Source organism: Streptopelia decaocto (genome assembly GCF_964273445.1).
Source record: "Streptopelia decaocto genome assembly, chromosome: 22".
Classification (NCBI taxonomy): domain Eukaryota; kingdom Metazoa; phylum Chordata; class Aves; order Columbiformes; family Columbidae; genus Streptopelia; species Streptopelia decaocto.
Window position 1 is genome coordinate 6,929,295 of NC_138677.1, and position 15,887 is coordinate 6,945,181.

Genomic DNA, 15,887 nt, shown 5'->3' on the forward strand with positions numbered 1-15,887 from the left:
CATAATCTGGGCAAGTTGCCCAGGAAATATGAAAACCTGAACTCAGGACTCAGGGAGCAAGTCAAACAAAACACAGAATTGCCTTTTAACTGTAAAGACACATTTTTCATTCACTAGGTGTGGTCGGACCTCATACAGACCTTTGTTCAAAAGCATACGATTGTTACTAAAACTTTTAAACCTTCCTGCCCCCAAAACTGCACCACTTTAACACCTCCTATTTTAAAACATGGCACAGACTATCCCTACAAGAAGTCTTTTTAGAGTGCCTTGCGTTAACTGGCTATGTCCTCAAGAGGAAATAACAGAATAGAAAGCAGCAGAATCAAGCGTCTCCAATCACTAGATCCCTGCCCAATCTGATAGACTGGTCTCCAGTCAAGTTTAAAGACCTCGTTTTGAATGGAGTTCCTAACACAGTTCTCCAGGACACATCTGCTCAGCTAACTGCAGATCTCAGCCACACTGACTGCCACGACCCAGCTGAAAACAAGCGAGCACAAACTCCTGAACAGAGGTACTCGTTTAACAGAAGGTGATGTTCAACCACACATCACAGGTTCCTTTTTATGGGCCGTAACTACAGCCTGAACTCAGTTTGCTGTGTCTCATTTAGTGTAAGGCAACTTCACGGTAACTCTTCCCGTGGTAAGCTCTGTCACTGCAGACCTCAACAGGAGGTTATAAAGATTTCAGAGACCGGACTCCTAATGTTTGATAAAGACTTCTCCAGCTTTAAGATCCACCTTATGCTAGTGCCTCTGAGGCCTGAAGCAGCTCCTGATACGGAAGCATATATTATTAAACTTCAACACTTGTCTTTTTGCCAAATCTGCAACAACTAGGTTTGCAGGAATGAACAGATGAGGATGCAGCCTGTTCAGGCCGAGAGCTACTACCATTTCCTCTCTTCAGATTTGATTTTTTAAATCCTTTTTCCTCATTTTATTAGGTAAGCAGCAGAGTTTCATCATTAAATTCAGGTACTGTGCCGTGAAAACTCTGTCCTCCAGAATTGAGTCTTCACAGCTATTAGCGTATCCCATTTCGCAGTTTGTCTCATTCTCTAAACTGAATTATACTTCGGCAGCCATCCGCTAACAGTGGTTCACGGGGGGTGACGCACACTTATTTTCTGACTTTATTTGAAACATGAACAGCAACTTATCCGAGCTGTCCTCTTCCAAAAACACAGGTCTGAACTCAGGCCGAAGAGGACGTGCAACATTTAATGGAATTATGTTTACTCAGGTCCTGCATCACTAGGACTCTCGCTGATTTGAGTATGACAACTTGTTGCTCATCTGAGAAGAAACAGAAAGCCTTTATTCCAATTTAAATGTTTTGTTACAGAAAACTGAGACCTTGAAGACCCAGCTAAACGGCTATATACAAAACTGGGAAGGATTCCCGCTGAAAGCTTTGCTGCTTTTCATTCCAGATAGACATTGTATTCCTGGAAGTTATGAGCAGGGACATGGTATTTATAAAATGCACAACGGAAATGGTGTTTCTCAGATCACCTGCCATTCTGACTGCCCAATGCTGAGGCTCTTTTTAATGAAATTATAAATACTTTGAACAGAGGCATACGTGCAGAACTTACCTATTATTTGCTCTAATCAGTATGTGAGCCGCCTGAGACGCTTCTGCTGAACTACATTCCCATTTCACCATAAGTTGGCCCACCTGTTTCCTACACAGTCCAGTAAAAGACCAAACTAACAAAATGCAAAATCAGGTGCTGTTAAATTAGCGTGGGCAGAGATAATACTGACCTACTCTCAAAAAAACAGTTCAAGAAACACATAATTTTCCAGAAAAGGAAAATCAGATGGAAGGGGAGTGGGGGGAGGCCCACGAACCAGAACACATGCTGCTCGCCCTTTCTCCACCTCTCCCCAAGCTTCACCCTTTCACTGCCTCCGTAGGATCTAAGAAGTCCACAGACCTTATCTTTACTTTGCTATACAGTAAGTCTTATCCTCCCTGGAAAAGTCTTTCAGGTTCCTAAGGACACGCACCACTTGCTGCCTGAGCAGAAGAAGGGTGGAGTGCTAAAACTCCAGAGAGTCTTTGTTCAGAGTGTTCATTAGATAATGGCTGTCGCCTTCACAAAACACAGTTATAAACAGGGCCAAAGGAAGTGACTTTGGTCACAGAACTACTCAGTTTTCACCCTGGACTTGCGCGATGTCAGAATTTCATCAGTTCTCCAGTTACCGTCTGATCTCTTGAGAGCAAATGAGACTCAAATACAGCATTAAAAAAAAATAAAGCGAAAAAGAAAGGGAGGGAAATGAGCATAAAAGAAACACAGAGTCACATCTGCCTGGTCATCTCCTGCTTTATCACCTCTGAAGACGGAACGCAAGTTATCCTCATTGCTAAATCATTACAAATCAGCTATAACAGTATCGTAAGCAAGTTCCACAATTAACTGTTCCTGCAGCGTATCAATCCACCGAGCCCCACACAGCTGTGCCACCTTGGCAGTGCAGCTACAAAAAAAAAATGAAGAAAAAATTTCTCCTGCGCCAAAAACCACCTGCCCCATCTCTGCGTGCCCATCTCTGCGTGCCCATCTCTGCGTGCCCATCTCGTGCGTGCCCATCTCGTGCGTGCCCATCTCGTGCGTGCCCATCTCTGCGTGCCCATCTCGTGCGTGCCCATCTCGTGCGTGCCCATCTCTGCGTGCCCATCTCTGCGTGCCCATCTCTGCGTGCCCATCTCGTGCGTGCCCATCTCGTGCGTGCCCATCTCTGCGTGCCCATCTCGTGCGTGCCCATCTCGTGCGTGCCCATCTCTGCGTGCCCATCTCGTGCGTGCCCATCTCGTGCGTGCCCATCTCTGCGTGCCCATCTCTGCGTGCCCATCTCTGCGTGCCCATCTCGTGCGTGCCCATCTCTGCGTGCCCATCTCGTGCGTGCCCATCTCGTGCGTGCCCATCTCTGCGTGCCCATCTCTGCGTGCCCATCTCGTGCGTGCCCATCTCGTGCGTGCCAGGCCGACAACAGACACCTTGGGAGGGAAAACCGAGCTGCCGCGGGATCCTGGTCCCACGGGCAGCTCGGGGCTTTCCCAGCTTCGCCTTTACAGCCCCTGCGTCCACTCCGCTGCTTCTTCTCCTTCACTGACTTAAAAGGCTGCTGGCTTCTCAATTAAAGAAATAATCAGAGTGAACAACATTGCTACCCGCACCACTCCTGTTCCAGAATAAAAATTCAAGAGGACTACACTAAAGCAGAGGAAGAGCATCAGAGGCTCCTCCATGAAAACAAAGGCTATAAAAAGGACAAATACAGTTTTAAAGAGAAAACGTTTTAATAAAAACAGATCCTTGGATTCATAACTATGGCAGAGGTTTAGTCACACACACGTAACATCTTAACCGCTTCCCCCAAGCGTTCTATATCCCCGTTGTCAGCGGGACCACGGCTGAAGTGCTCTCCTACTTTCCTACCTTGGAGAAACGGGCTTTTACCTCACCTTATTTTTAGAGGCACAGATCACACTGTACACAACACATGACATGATGTAACTGTGAACACAGACATGGCCCAAACCAGTTCAAAATATAATGGTCAGTCAAAACAAATAAAGAACCTGCAGTTCCTCACATATCCTGACTGGTTACATAGAAAACTACTGTTTGTCATTCAAGTGCATTTTACATAACAGGCAATATAATCTCTAGTACCTGTACACAAATTTAACAAGCAGAGAGATGACACCTCGGTTTGTAAAAATGGTCTGGGTGGGTCTTTTTTTGTAGAAAACAAGGCTAATTTCCAAAAAAATTGGCTGCTGTATTCTTCCTTTTACATGACCCCGATTTATAGCCAAAAGGAGGCAAATTTCTGGAAGATGCTAATCCCGTGATGGAAATAAACACACGTACCGATCACGGAAAGCATTTCGGGATAGCTGTGCTCTTCCAGCTTGTTTTGAGAAAAATAATTCCGGATCGGCAGGGCCGGTTCGGAGAACAAAACAAAAAAGAAAATAAATACAGGAAAATGGTTTAGCAGCTTAAACCCACATGAAGAAAATACGTTATTTTCTATACCCCCAGAGAAGGCGGAAAGCGCCCCGTGACACATCCTCGGTTCCCACACGCAGACACCGGTGACAGCGCCGGGAGCCGCCGGGACTACCGGAGACCGCTACGGTAACATTTCCCAGGCAGATCCGGGACGGAGCAGCTGCTCCCGTCCACGCGTTAAGGTTATGCAATTTTTTTTTTTCTGTTTACTTTTAAAACTTCGCGTGTGCCCCCCTACAGGTTCGGGAGGGGTGACACCCCCCCGCGGGCCCTCCCCGGGGAGCGGGCCCGGGCTCTGCCGCCGCGGTACCGCCGCCCACGTGACGGGCCCCGGCCCGGCTCGGCGGGACCCCGCCGCCCACCCGGGCACCAGCAGGGCGGAGATTTCAATTTAAAGTGGCGCCATTCCCCCCACCCCGCCCGAGTCAGCCGCAGCACCGGGGGCGGCGGTGGGGGGAAAACGGGCCGAAGGGTCAGCCCGTCCCCGGTTCCCCGCCACGACCCCCGCACTTTCCCCAGCACCGAAGGAGGGGGGAAAGGGTGCGGGGGAGCCACCTCCCGCCGGGCGGAGAAGTTGGGGCGCGGCGGCCGCCCCGCAGCGGGGCCCGGCGGGGCGCGGCGGCGCTAACAAAGGGGCGGCTGGGGAGGCGCGGGGCGCGGAGCGGCGCGGGGCGAGCAGCACCTACCACGTGACGAGCGGCGAGCGCGGTCCGGGCGGGCTCGGCCCCCCACAAAATGGGCGCAGTTTGCAAACAAGCCCCGGCCGAGGAGCAGCCGCGGCGCCGCAACCGGGGCGGGCGCCGCCAGCCCCGGCCGCAGCCCCGGCGGCCCCCCCCGCCCGCTCGGGCCCGCCCCGGCGGCAGGGGGGATGGGCTCGCCCGTCTCCCTCGGCGGGCGCAGAGCGGCGACCGCAGTCCGGGCTGGGGCGGGCGGGGGGGGGGGGAAGCGGCCCCCCCACCCCCGGCTCGGAGCGCTGGGCGGCGGCGGGGCGGGCCCGGCGAGCGGCGGAGCGGGCGCTGCGGCGCTTTTCTTCTCCCCCCGCTCCCCCCCGCTCCGGGCGAGCGCGGCGGCGGCGCGGCTCGGAAAATGGCGGCCGGGCTCCTTCTCTGCCCTCCCCCTCCCGTCAGCCGGAGAATGCACCGGAGGGGGGGGGAAGGAGGAGGGGGACGCCGCAGCGCCCCCACTGGCTGCCGCGCGCACCGCGTCCGCCGCCCGCCCGCAGCCAGGGGGCCCCGCCGAGCTCCCGCCGCGCGGAGCAGCTGCAGTGCGGGAGGGGCGCCCGCCGCCGGGTGGGGGAGCACAGGGGCGGGGCGGACTCGTCGCCTATTGTCCGGCCGCCGCGTACGCCGCTGTGGGCGGCTGCTTCCCTACCGCCGCCCGCCAGGGGGCGCCCGCCCGCAGCGCGCAGGCGCATCCGGCCCCGCTGAAGGGCGGGGCTCCGCAGCACCGCGCGGGGCACGCCGGGAGGTGTAGTCCCCCGCACACGCCTCCCGCCACGTGCCGCCGTCCCGCCCGGAACCTTTCCCTGCTGTTGTTTCCCGCCCAGAACCAATACTTCTCGATATCCCTGCAGAAGAGCTTCCAGCGTTCTAAGTGGCAGCCCCACAAAAAATACATTTCCCTCTTCCATCTCCACCTGAAGTCCCAGGAGGTTTTTACTGGCTCATTTCACCTTCCCTCTGTCAGACTCTCCAGTTTTATCCCCCAAAAATTCTGCTCAAGAGTCCCATTTAAGTCCCTAAATCCAGAGTACCCCAAAACACCCAAAGCCAGCACAGCTCTGAGAAGCATTACTGCAAAACGCAGCCCTGGCCGCACGGCCTCCTGGCGCATCAGCCCCGATGGCTCCTGTGCTCCCGCTGCCACCAGCACCAACAGCTCCGCAGCAACCGCCGCAAGAGACCCTGCGCCGGCAGCCTCAGGAGCGCGATCTGCACCCCAGCAGAACAGGCTTTCTCAGACCACACCATAAGGGCGCTTTCCCACCCCTGTGACAGATTCTATCTCGCTCCATGCGCAGAACATGCTGAGAGGCAGCAGAGGGGGAAAGAAAAAAGTCTGCGACTGCAGCAGCTATTTCACCTCTTTGACCTTCAGTTTTGCCACTTGCGTGAGGGTGAGGCCGATCGATCCCCGTGCACTGGAGCCAAGGGGTGCACGTTCAGCGTGACGTCCCGGTTGAGACAAAGCCGCTCAGTATCACTGCCAGGCAAAAGCACTCTCCCTGCTCAGGCCAGCCTGCGTGTCAATTTTGATTTGATATCTATTGCAGACAGCAGGCTACTTTCCCCTCGCTATAGCTATGCTGCCTCTACAGTGGGAATGCAGTTATGCCAATAAAAAAGCACTTTATACCATTATTTGTCTGCAAAGGCAAAAAGCTACAGCAGTGCATGCTGTGATACACCATGAGAGAGGAGTCTTTGCCCTAGGGACCTGGCTTTAGAGCAAAAAATAACAGTTGTACTGTCTCGACTGCAGAATGAGGTAAAACCTATGATACAATTTCCATAGTCAGTATGAGCAACCCTGATCTGGATTATGTAGCACATGCAGGCAAGCTTTTCTTCCTCCTCTTGCTTCAAATCCTACCACCACAAAAGCAGACAAACAATGCTCCCCTCCCTGAAAAAGCATGTGATACTACTTGCTCTTTAAAATACAACATAGCACTTAACAGATCTTGCCACGGAATTGTGATTCCAGCTGGTTTTGGGATCAGGAAATCCACGGGCAACACATTGCATTATTCTTTTCAAGGGCCACCTTGAAGGCCACCTGTGAACACCAGGTACCCAGCTGCAGCAATTTCATGCAGTACCTTGGAGAGAGAAAAAAGGTCTAAGGACCTTGAACAGGGCTTTAAGTCAATGATGCAATAGTGCCAAAAAGGACGTCACGACAGTGTTATCAGCAACCCCACATCCAGCACGGAACCAGGTCACAGGGAGAATATATTCTATTCTTAAGGGTAACAGAAACACCGTTTCTGAAAGATGGCTGCATCATGAAATCCTACAGCAGCTTCGTGCTTTCCCCTGATCCATCCCTCCCTACCACACTTGGGCAGCTCTTCAGGAAGCCAGGACACAAGACCGTACAGCATCGCAAATACCTATGACTTTTTTTTTTCCTCCACGTTGTACAGAAGGGCCCAACTTCCCAAAGTCCTCGTGGGAACTTCTATTTGTACCAGTGTGAGGAATACAGTGAAGCACTTTCCAAAGAAGAACAGCAAGCTGAATACTCACAGTAAAGCACCCTGAATTTTTAGGCTGTTAGTCTAGCCGGGGGACAGTAGCCAGGTTTTATCAACTTGCAGAGGGTAAAGCACCCAAATCTACATTTAGTTATAACCCTGCATCATGTAGGTCCCCATGAATTGCCAACAATATTATCATGTTGGCTTAGATCCATCCAAAACACATGTATGAAGCTGCACAAGAGGTACAAGAATAAACCTCAGATGCTATCAGTTTTCTTGGGTATTTGCTTAAGATCCACCATGATGGCAGGAATTAAGGCAATGCGTCTTTTGGGAAATCAGTATGCTTTGTGCAGAGCACACTATATGTTCCCAGACATTTAATGATGGAAGCGGTAAAATTAGACACCCATGAATAGCAGAATAAGTCAGGTGATGGCACACTTTTAAAAAGTTGCGCTGCTTCCATTTCAGGTTATAGGTAGTTATATCATGGGAAAAGAGGAGGCAAAAAAAGAAAAAAGGGGAAGGAGAAGAGAGGGAAATGTGATCCTACACTAACTATGTAAAAGCCCATGTCTTATAAAAACCATGAGACATATGCTAATTGAGTTTTAGGGGAAAACCCTTTCAAATCTCAGCTCTGAAAAACACCTCATGGGTTTTATATAGTTACAGCATAGACATTTCACACTTGTGTTTCCACTGCTACCAGTGACGTTCAGTTCCACTGTCTGACAAAAAAAAATAAATTAACCAGTTTTCACATAAAGAAAAGTTACAGGAATTAGGAACCCGGCAACTGGTAACAAGCACGGTTATGCTACCAGCAGCACGGGGCTGAGAGGGAGACCAGATTTATACCTGCTGCGCAACTCAACCTCTCCTCCATCCTCCAGCTGGAAAATCTTGATGTACTTTATTCACAAGTCATGCCTAAGGCACACAGAACATCTTCAGATTCAACTTGCACCAAATCCTGCACCTCATGCTCCCTCTCACGAGTCGACAGCAAACCTGAGACCTCCCAAGACTCCCGCCGCTGCTGACTCTGGGATGCAAAAGCCTCTGCCACAGGCAAGATGAACACCGGTTTTAAGAGCCACTGTCTGTTAACTAACATCATAGGCTTCTTTTTCACATAGCTTTTCTCAGATTCACTGTCAGTAGAATCAGTTTCTGTTTCTGCTGTGTGGCACTTGGAACAATTCTATTGCTGCTTGGATTTCCCAACTCCAGAAAAAAAAAAAAAAATTACTGCTCTATTGGTAGCTGCTTATAGTTCAGTTTAATCCCAAACCAAAGCAGCAGTTTAACCAGATCAAACCATAGCCAATAACCAGGATAAGAGATTATTTACTGTGGTCATGCTCAAGAGTCACCTAGCACCTTGAAATCAGAGCTCTGCTCTGAGAGCTTCTGTTCCAGAGAGAACACAATCTGCAAGTCTCTGAGCCCCAGCTTCCAGGACTTCACACAAATTCCTCAGTCCTGGCCAAATTCACCTGCCTTCAAACCCTCAGCAACACGGGCAGACATCAAACATCATAGGCGGAAAAAGCCGAGTCCCTACATGCTATCCTTATTAGCAACACTTCCTATGACAAGCCTAGTGCAGGAGAACCAGCGTGCAGACAACTGCGGGGAAGTGGCGGCGAGAGTAGAAAGGCGGTGAGTCCTCCATTTCTGTGGCCCCACCAGAGCACAGAGGGCTCCAGAGCAGCAGACTCTGCCAATTTTCTTATTGCACCCATTAGATGAGAAGGACTAGGCCGACCCTCCTGCTCCTCTGCTCTGAGAAACCCTCCGTCCCCTCTAAGAAGCTGCAGGTAAAGAGCTTTATAAAACTTAAGGGCAATAACAGAGTTGCCCACTTCTATGATGAAAAAGCATTGCAAGCTGTCAGAATAATACTAGGCACTGGAGTTTGAGTCCAAGTCAGCATACAGTATATAAAAGCACTCAAATACATATTAATCAGAGGCTTAAAGCAATTGGCACGGGAAGAGATGACACACTCATACATTCAGAAGAACACGGTCCAACTAGATCCTTGCCACGAGAAGCAAACACCCCTACATGTAAATGCTGAGCAGATGCGACAGCCCGACACATCCTCCTCAGCAGACTCAGGTGTGACCCGCTGCCACAGCACAGCTCCTGCCGGCCCACGGGAAGCAGAAAGGACGCAGCGTTATCCTCCCCCATACCCATCCCTGACCCTCTCCGCTGGAGAACGCAGGTGCCTTCAGCTTCCTGGCAAGTGCAAAGCAACAGTTCTCTCTCCAGCGGCCAGGCAGTGACACCGTCTCTCCATTTCACAATGGCTTAAACACTTAAATTTTACTCTTTTACCCCTCCAGGTTTTCCAGACTGAAGCACAAGGCTAATGAGCTTACATTTTACATCAGAACATTTTGTTAGAGCAATACCACCACAGACTGCTGTAGACCTTCATTAGTTGGCATCCGCACCAGCGGACAAGACCCAAGGGCCACGCCAGTATCCATAGGGGTGTCAAGCTCCACACAGCCATATACTAAACCCCCATTTAGCCAACACAACAGCCTCTGGCACTCTGGAAACAAGGACCAGTTTCCAGATAAATTACCTGCTGACTTCCTGCCACTTTCAGCAGGAGTTGTTAGAACACAGACTTCCAAGAAATTTAGTGATAACCCCCAACATCTGTAATAGGGAGCGTTAATTCCTTTTTGAAACCTACACAACAACTTACTGTTACTATGTATATGCAGAATAAGAGCCTTTACTGTTGTGTTAGCCAACTGGAGATCAGATACCAGAGCAGATTTGTCCAAGGTCAGCGTGAAAGGACTCAGTAAAGATTTTCAGTTTTCCCATTACAAGGGAATTTGTCCAAATTCAGCCTACATAATTGGCATAAAGTCAGGCTGCTTTGCCTTGTAGATTTATAAAAAGAGGGAAATATCCTTTTATTCAGCACTTCCCTTTAGGTTTTATTTACCTTCACAGAACTTGATTGCTGTACCCAAGTGTTTAGGATACAATTCTTAACCTGTAATAACATTAGCAAGATGAGATGACTTTTCAAAATAAGCATTAGCAAACCCTTGCTGCCTTCCACTCCAGACCCAGAATCACTAAGGCCACTTTACACACAGGGAAGGAAGCCAAGGCATGGAAATGTGAGCATGAAAACCCAGGTTTACACTTTAAGTTTTCATGGGACAAAGCTACAACCATCCTGGCAGGCACACGCAAAACTCTCTAAATCTTATAAATGCATACATAAGCCAGATTACATGAGCAAGTAAAAAGGATCTGGTTGATGTGGTTTAAGAACACAAGCAATAAGGTAAAAAAAAAAAAAAAAAGTAGATCGTTCCTTTTCTGGGCATCACACCTTGATGCCTCGATACTGTTGCACACAAGGACAAGCAATACCAGGAAATACATAACACACGCTCTCAAGGGGAGGCTACACATCCCTTCACTACATACGGGCAAGGGAATGGTTTTGGAAACACCCTGTACACACATGGGATGAGAATCCACATTTTCAGCTGTATTCCCAAACCTCCATTTTAAAGTTACACATTAATCAAGAAACTACGTGCATGGCTCCAGATTCATCCCGCACCGTCAGAAACTAAAACGCTGCCTGCAAACGCAGCTCCACGTGTCTGACCTGGCCAGCGCAGCCAAGACCCAGCGCTTGGCCTCGCCGGGGGGGGAAGGGGAAGACCGGGAGGCCGTACCTCACTGGGCATCTTGGCCAGGCCCATCCTTGCCACCTGCGGTCCAGGCAGTCAGCACGGGGGGCACGGCCTCTGGATCCTTCCAGCCTCCGCCGACGCCTGGGAGGTCCAGAAGTTTCTTATTGATTTATTTGAGGTGAAAAAATCTGGGGCCTGGGGATAAAAAAAAAGGGCTGTCAGCAGAGAGGGGGCAGAGCCCACACGAGCCCGGCTCTTCCAGACCCCCCGTTACCTCCATCCCGCCCCGGGCCGGCCGACGGGGACAGGGCCCGGTAGCGCCCGCAGGCCGGGGGCGCGGGGGGCTCCCACCCCCGGATCCTTCTAGAAGCCCCTCCAGGCCCGGCCTCGCTTCCCCAGGCTAAAATGGAGGCCAGGGGCGGGAGGGGTGGGGGGGGTCCCCGCTCCGCACGGAGCCGGCCCGCCCCCCCCGAGCAGCGCGGCGGGGCGGAGCTCTCCCTGGCGCCCCGGGCCCTGCGGTCGGGCCGCCCCCCCTGCGCCGAGCCCCGGCCGCCAACTTGCCCGGGCGACCGCGGGAGGAGCCGCTCCCCCCCCAGCCCCGCCGCGGCCCGGCCCCCGCAGCCAAGTTGCGGGACGACGGCGGGGAGAGGCAGCGCGCGACTCGGCCTGGCGCTACCCGCGAGCGAAGCGCCCCGGACAGACCCCCGGCCCCGCTGCGGACCCCCTGAGCGGCCCCGCACGGACAGCACCGCACCCCACACCTACCTGCGCCGCTCAACCAGCCTTGAAGTGGGCACCTTCCGCCCTCCCCCGTCCCCATTGGCTGAACGCGGGGCATGGGCTCGCCCTATTGGCCGCCGACACGTCAGTCAGGCCGGGCGGGGCGGGGCGGGCGGTGATTGATGCGGTGCCGCGGCTCGCCCCCTGCCCGGGACCCCCCCCATCCCCCCGCTCCGCGTCCCTGGGACAACCCCCGCCCGGCGCTCCCCACCCCCCGGGCCGCCCCCCCGGAGGCAGGGGCCCGGTCGGGAGGACCCGGGCGTTGGGCCGTCTCCCGGGGCAGCCACTGGTCCGCCCGGGCCGCGGGACCGACGGCCGGGGGTCGGCGGCGGCCCCGCCGCGGGGGTGGCTCGGGGGTGAGGAGGGGCGTCCGGCGGGCGACGGGGCACGTCTGCCCCGCAGGTGACACCGGATCGTGCCCACGGAGGACGCGAGGCGTCCCGCGGGCCACAGGCCATTCCTGATCCACGGGGGACACAGGCCCACATCCACGGGTGTGGAGGCATGCCTGCCACACAGGTGACACTGGGCCTGTGTCCCATGAATGACATCAGGCTTGTGTTCCATCGGTGACACAGGCTCCCGATCCACGAGTGACACCAGGTGCATGTCCCACAGGTGACACCAGGGCTGCAGGGGGTCTGGCATTGCTGCCCTGTGTTCCACCACCTGTGGCCATGCCCAGGCTGGCCCTGAGCTGCGTTGTGTCCCCCGCGCTCCACCAGCTGATGTGACCAGCAGCAGCTCCACCGGGTGCCCCGTGAGACACTTGCTGCTGAACTCAGGGTGATCTTCAGTGTAAACTTCTCCCAGATAAGGAAAACCCTTCCGCTGGCTTCTCCTCCTGCTTGCTTTTGCGGGGAGATACAACAGCTGTGGTCTTCACTCAGGTGCTTCCACTGCTGCCTTTTTTTTTTCTTTTTTTTCCCTGTCTTTTAGCTTTTATCCCAGTGATGGGCTGGGTTTAATTCAAATAAGAGGCATGACTCCTTGTCCCACAGGCCAAGGATGAGACGAGCTCTGTCACTTTTCGCTCATGGCCCTTCTGTGTGACAAGAGTCCCTGTTTCCCTTTGTGACAGCAGAGAGGATGTTTGAGACGCTCCAGCCACACCAACAGCAGCGCCAATATCAGGGACAACATCCTGGTCCTCAGTGCCCTACTCTGCCCAGGAATTCCCAGGATGTTTTGCACCATCATAAAATATCTCCAATGTCTGAGCAAAGCTGAGTTCTGCTGGTTGCATCAAAGTAAGAAAGTCCCATTTCTGGCTCCTCGGGCAAACCAATCTGTGATGGGTTTTAGCAGTGGTTTCTTGCCCCAGCACCTTCCTGAAGTCCAGGTACGTCCAACCACCAGATGGTGCTGATGGAGGGAGGGACATCACTATACCCCGAAGACTTTATGCAGGATTAGCTGAACATTGGTAATGGATCTGCCTTGCAGAGGCAGGAGACTCCCTTCTCTGTCAGAGGATTACCACGTGCACATGATTGGATACAAGCTGTCTTTTCCACTTCAGCAAGTATCTTCAATTTTAAGGACCAACATGAATTTTTCACCACCACTTCTGGTACAGGAGGATGCAGGGGGAACTTCTGGCCCTACTCAATGTAGTAGCCAAACTCCTCTATTTTTAAATAAAAGCTCATAGATGCCCTACACAGAGCAGCAGCATTAACGATCTCATGTACAGACACCGTCCTCTGCCTGTCCTTCCCTGGGGAAGGTGGTTTCCATATGGTGGTTGCAGCCAGACTGTTTTTCCTGGTTATCCAGGAAAATCCAGAATATGACTGTATTCTGCAGGCAACTGCCAGCGACGCAGCAGGTTGCCTTAAAAGCAGGTGCGGTAGATGTGCCACTCACCCGGCACAATGGGGCTGAGAAATACCTGCCAGAAAGTGCCTTTTCTAAATCTGTTAAGACACAGGAGAAACCAAGAGGCAGAAAGTAGCAAAGTAATCCTCTTGTCTTCTTAAGCTCCCTTTCCAAATGTCCCAACAACAAAGCATTTCTGTTGTTCTGTAAATATGAGAACATGAACTCCTGCATTTTGAAACAGGAGATTTTTTTACCAATAAAATGTCTGAATGTAGAGATTGTCAGAAAGGAACTTGTGACTCTTTCCTGGACATGGTTTTCTGGGGTGCTTTTCATGGAATTTACCCTTGAAAATGTGTGGACCTGGGAAACATTTCTGATGCTTCCCTTACAGGTACCATCAGGATATTTTAAATCCTTCCCATCATTGAGGCTCAAGAAAATAGTCTGGACCAGGACAGCAGGTTCCAGATGAGAATGGGTCAGAGCATCACATGAAGGTGGGGGGCTGGACCCCAAACCCCCTGATGGATGGACCAGGAATGCAGCCAGAGCCACGGATTAGACGCCTGGACACCAGCAGATACTGAAGCCATCAGTGCCCAGGTTTGCGTGTGCTGTGAGGCTGAAGAGGCACAGGGCACGGCATCACATCTGCTGAAGTGCTGAGAAACCCCAAAAAGCCTCAAACAGGCCCAGTCCCAGGTGAACACGAGAGCTGACTCTGGAGAGGGGATGGTCAACCAGCCCAGGTCTTGCACACGTCATCCTGCCACACCTGCTCCACCGTTTCTCATCCACCTCGCATCTCTGTTGCTCCTCAGCCTCCTTCACCCTTTCCTCACCTGTCCCATTTCCACCTCCAAAGGCTGTTCCTGGTCTGTGACTTTGCTCCATGACCCTGCCCAGCTGCAGGCGTAGACACAGAGGCTGCGGAGACGTTTGCTGTGTGGATCCAGTACTGCCACCTTGGGCAAGGGACCAGGTCCCCTCCTGTCCTTGTTTCCACCACTGCAGGATTTCACAGCAAGGAACATCTCCCAGGATCCAAACTGACCGAGAAACCAGGTGCTCCACAAATACTGATTTGAAAAGCAGAGGGGTGAAAGCAGCAGAGGAAGTAATTCTCCATGTTATTGTGATTTTAAACCTTGTTTCTCTGAGGATCAGGAGTACAGGGGTTCCTGCCTTAGAAACCCTGCTCTCCTGTTCCATTTAAAAAAATGAACCAGCGCCTGCTCCTGAACCAGGCCTGACTCAAATAGAGTCACTGACTGTAACTGAGGGACAGAAAATACAGAGATGATGTAGCATCAAAGTTACTGATGAAGAACAGAACGAAGCGTGATGTACAAGTAAGAAGCTGTAGGTGTTTATAAAGACCAAGTGTTTGTAAAGACCAACATGCCAAAAATATTCCTAAGCTGGAAATCCTGAGATATGAATAACTCCTGGTGTTGGCTGCACTGCTGCGATTCAGACACAGAATGAAGTATTGCAGCTTACAAGTCAGATTTCATTAATGCTTTGCCTTTCTCTGGAGACACCTAAAGCTCAACCTACCATTAACAAAGCTCCGTTTCACCACTAGAAAGCCTAAATCACCCGTACTTGAGCCAACACAAAGACACTGCAACTGAGTCACAGAAAGAATAACTTGTCTCCTGCTGCCATGTGCAAAGGAGGGCAGGAACTACAGAGAATTTAACTGTGGGACTGCATTTTTACACCGAGTCATAAAAGTCCAGGGTTAAAAGAAACAAGGGAAAAAAGAAGGATGAGGCAATTAGGTCTAGGAAAGGGTTAAATTCAATGTCACTTTTACAGTCAAACGCGGCTCTCAAAAAATTACTGGATTAGGCCAATACAGTGGATGAAAATGAACATTAGAAGTTTTAATCCAAGATTACTGTACCTGTAGCAAGAGAAACTCCTACACAGCCACAAGCCTCAGCCTTCCTGGCAAGCCGTTCCTCCAGGTCTGAAGTACAGCAACATCTGTAACCACCTCCCTGCTGAGCCAACAGCAGCTGCAGCCTCAATGTTATGAGCTGCTATGGAAAGCAGAATAAAAATCATGTGTATATATATATATATATGTATAATCTGTTCCACACCTGGGAGCTTATTGAATCTCCTGTTGAGCTGCAGGATGTTAGCTGATGATGAACAGAAATACTTGTGGAAAACTCACACCCCATACCTCACCCAAAAACCTGGCCCAAAGAAATGGACTTGCAGCCTGTGGCAGATTCACAGGTGACACCAGGACAGACAGATGGACGCAGGACAGAAACCAGCCCCACATGCCCCCAGGTGTGCCCACAAACCTCCT

General features: G+C 51.9%; 1 protein-coding gene across 3 annotated transcripts in view; it reads right to left on the minus strand.

Annotated features, from left to right (window-relative positions):
- KANSL1 (KAT8 regulatory NSL complex subunit 1) overlaps positions 1-11,135 on the minus strand; it is a 71,688-nt gene extending 60,553 nt beyond the window's left edge. For 2 of the 3 annotated variants that reach the window (XM_082070611.1, XM_082070608.1), the window contains exon 1: positions 4,732-4,978. The gene's annotated coding sequence lies outside the window, so the exon portion shown is untranslated. Of the gene's footprint in view, positions 1-4,731; positions 4,979-10,990 lie in introns of those variants that run through there. The other variant, XM_082070609.1, reaches the window with a different exon arrangement.
- Positions 11,136-15,887: the final 4,752 nt, after the last annotated feature.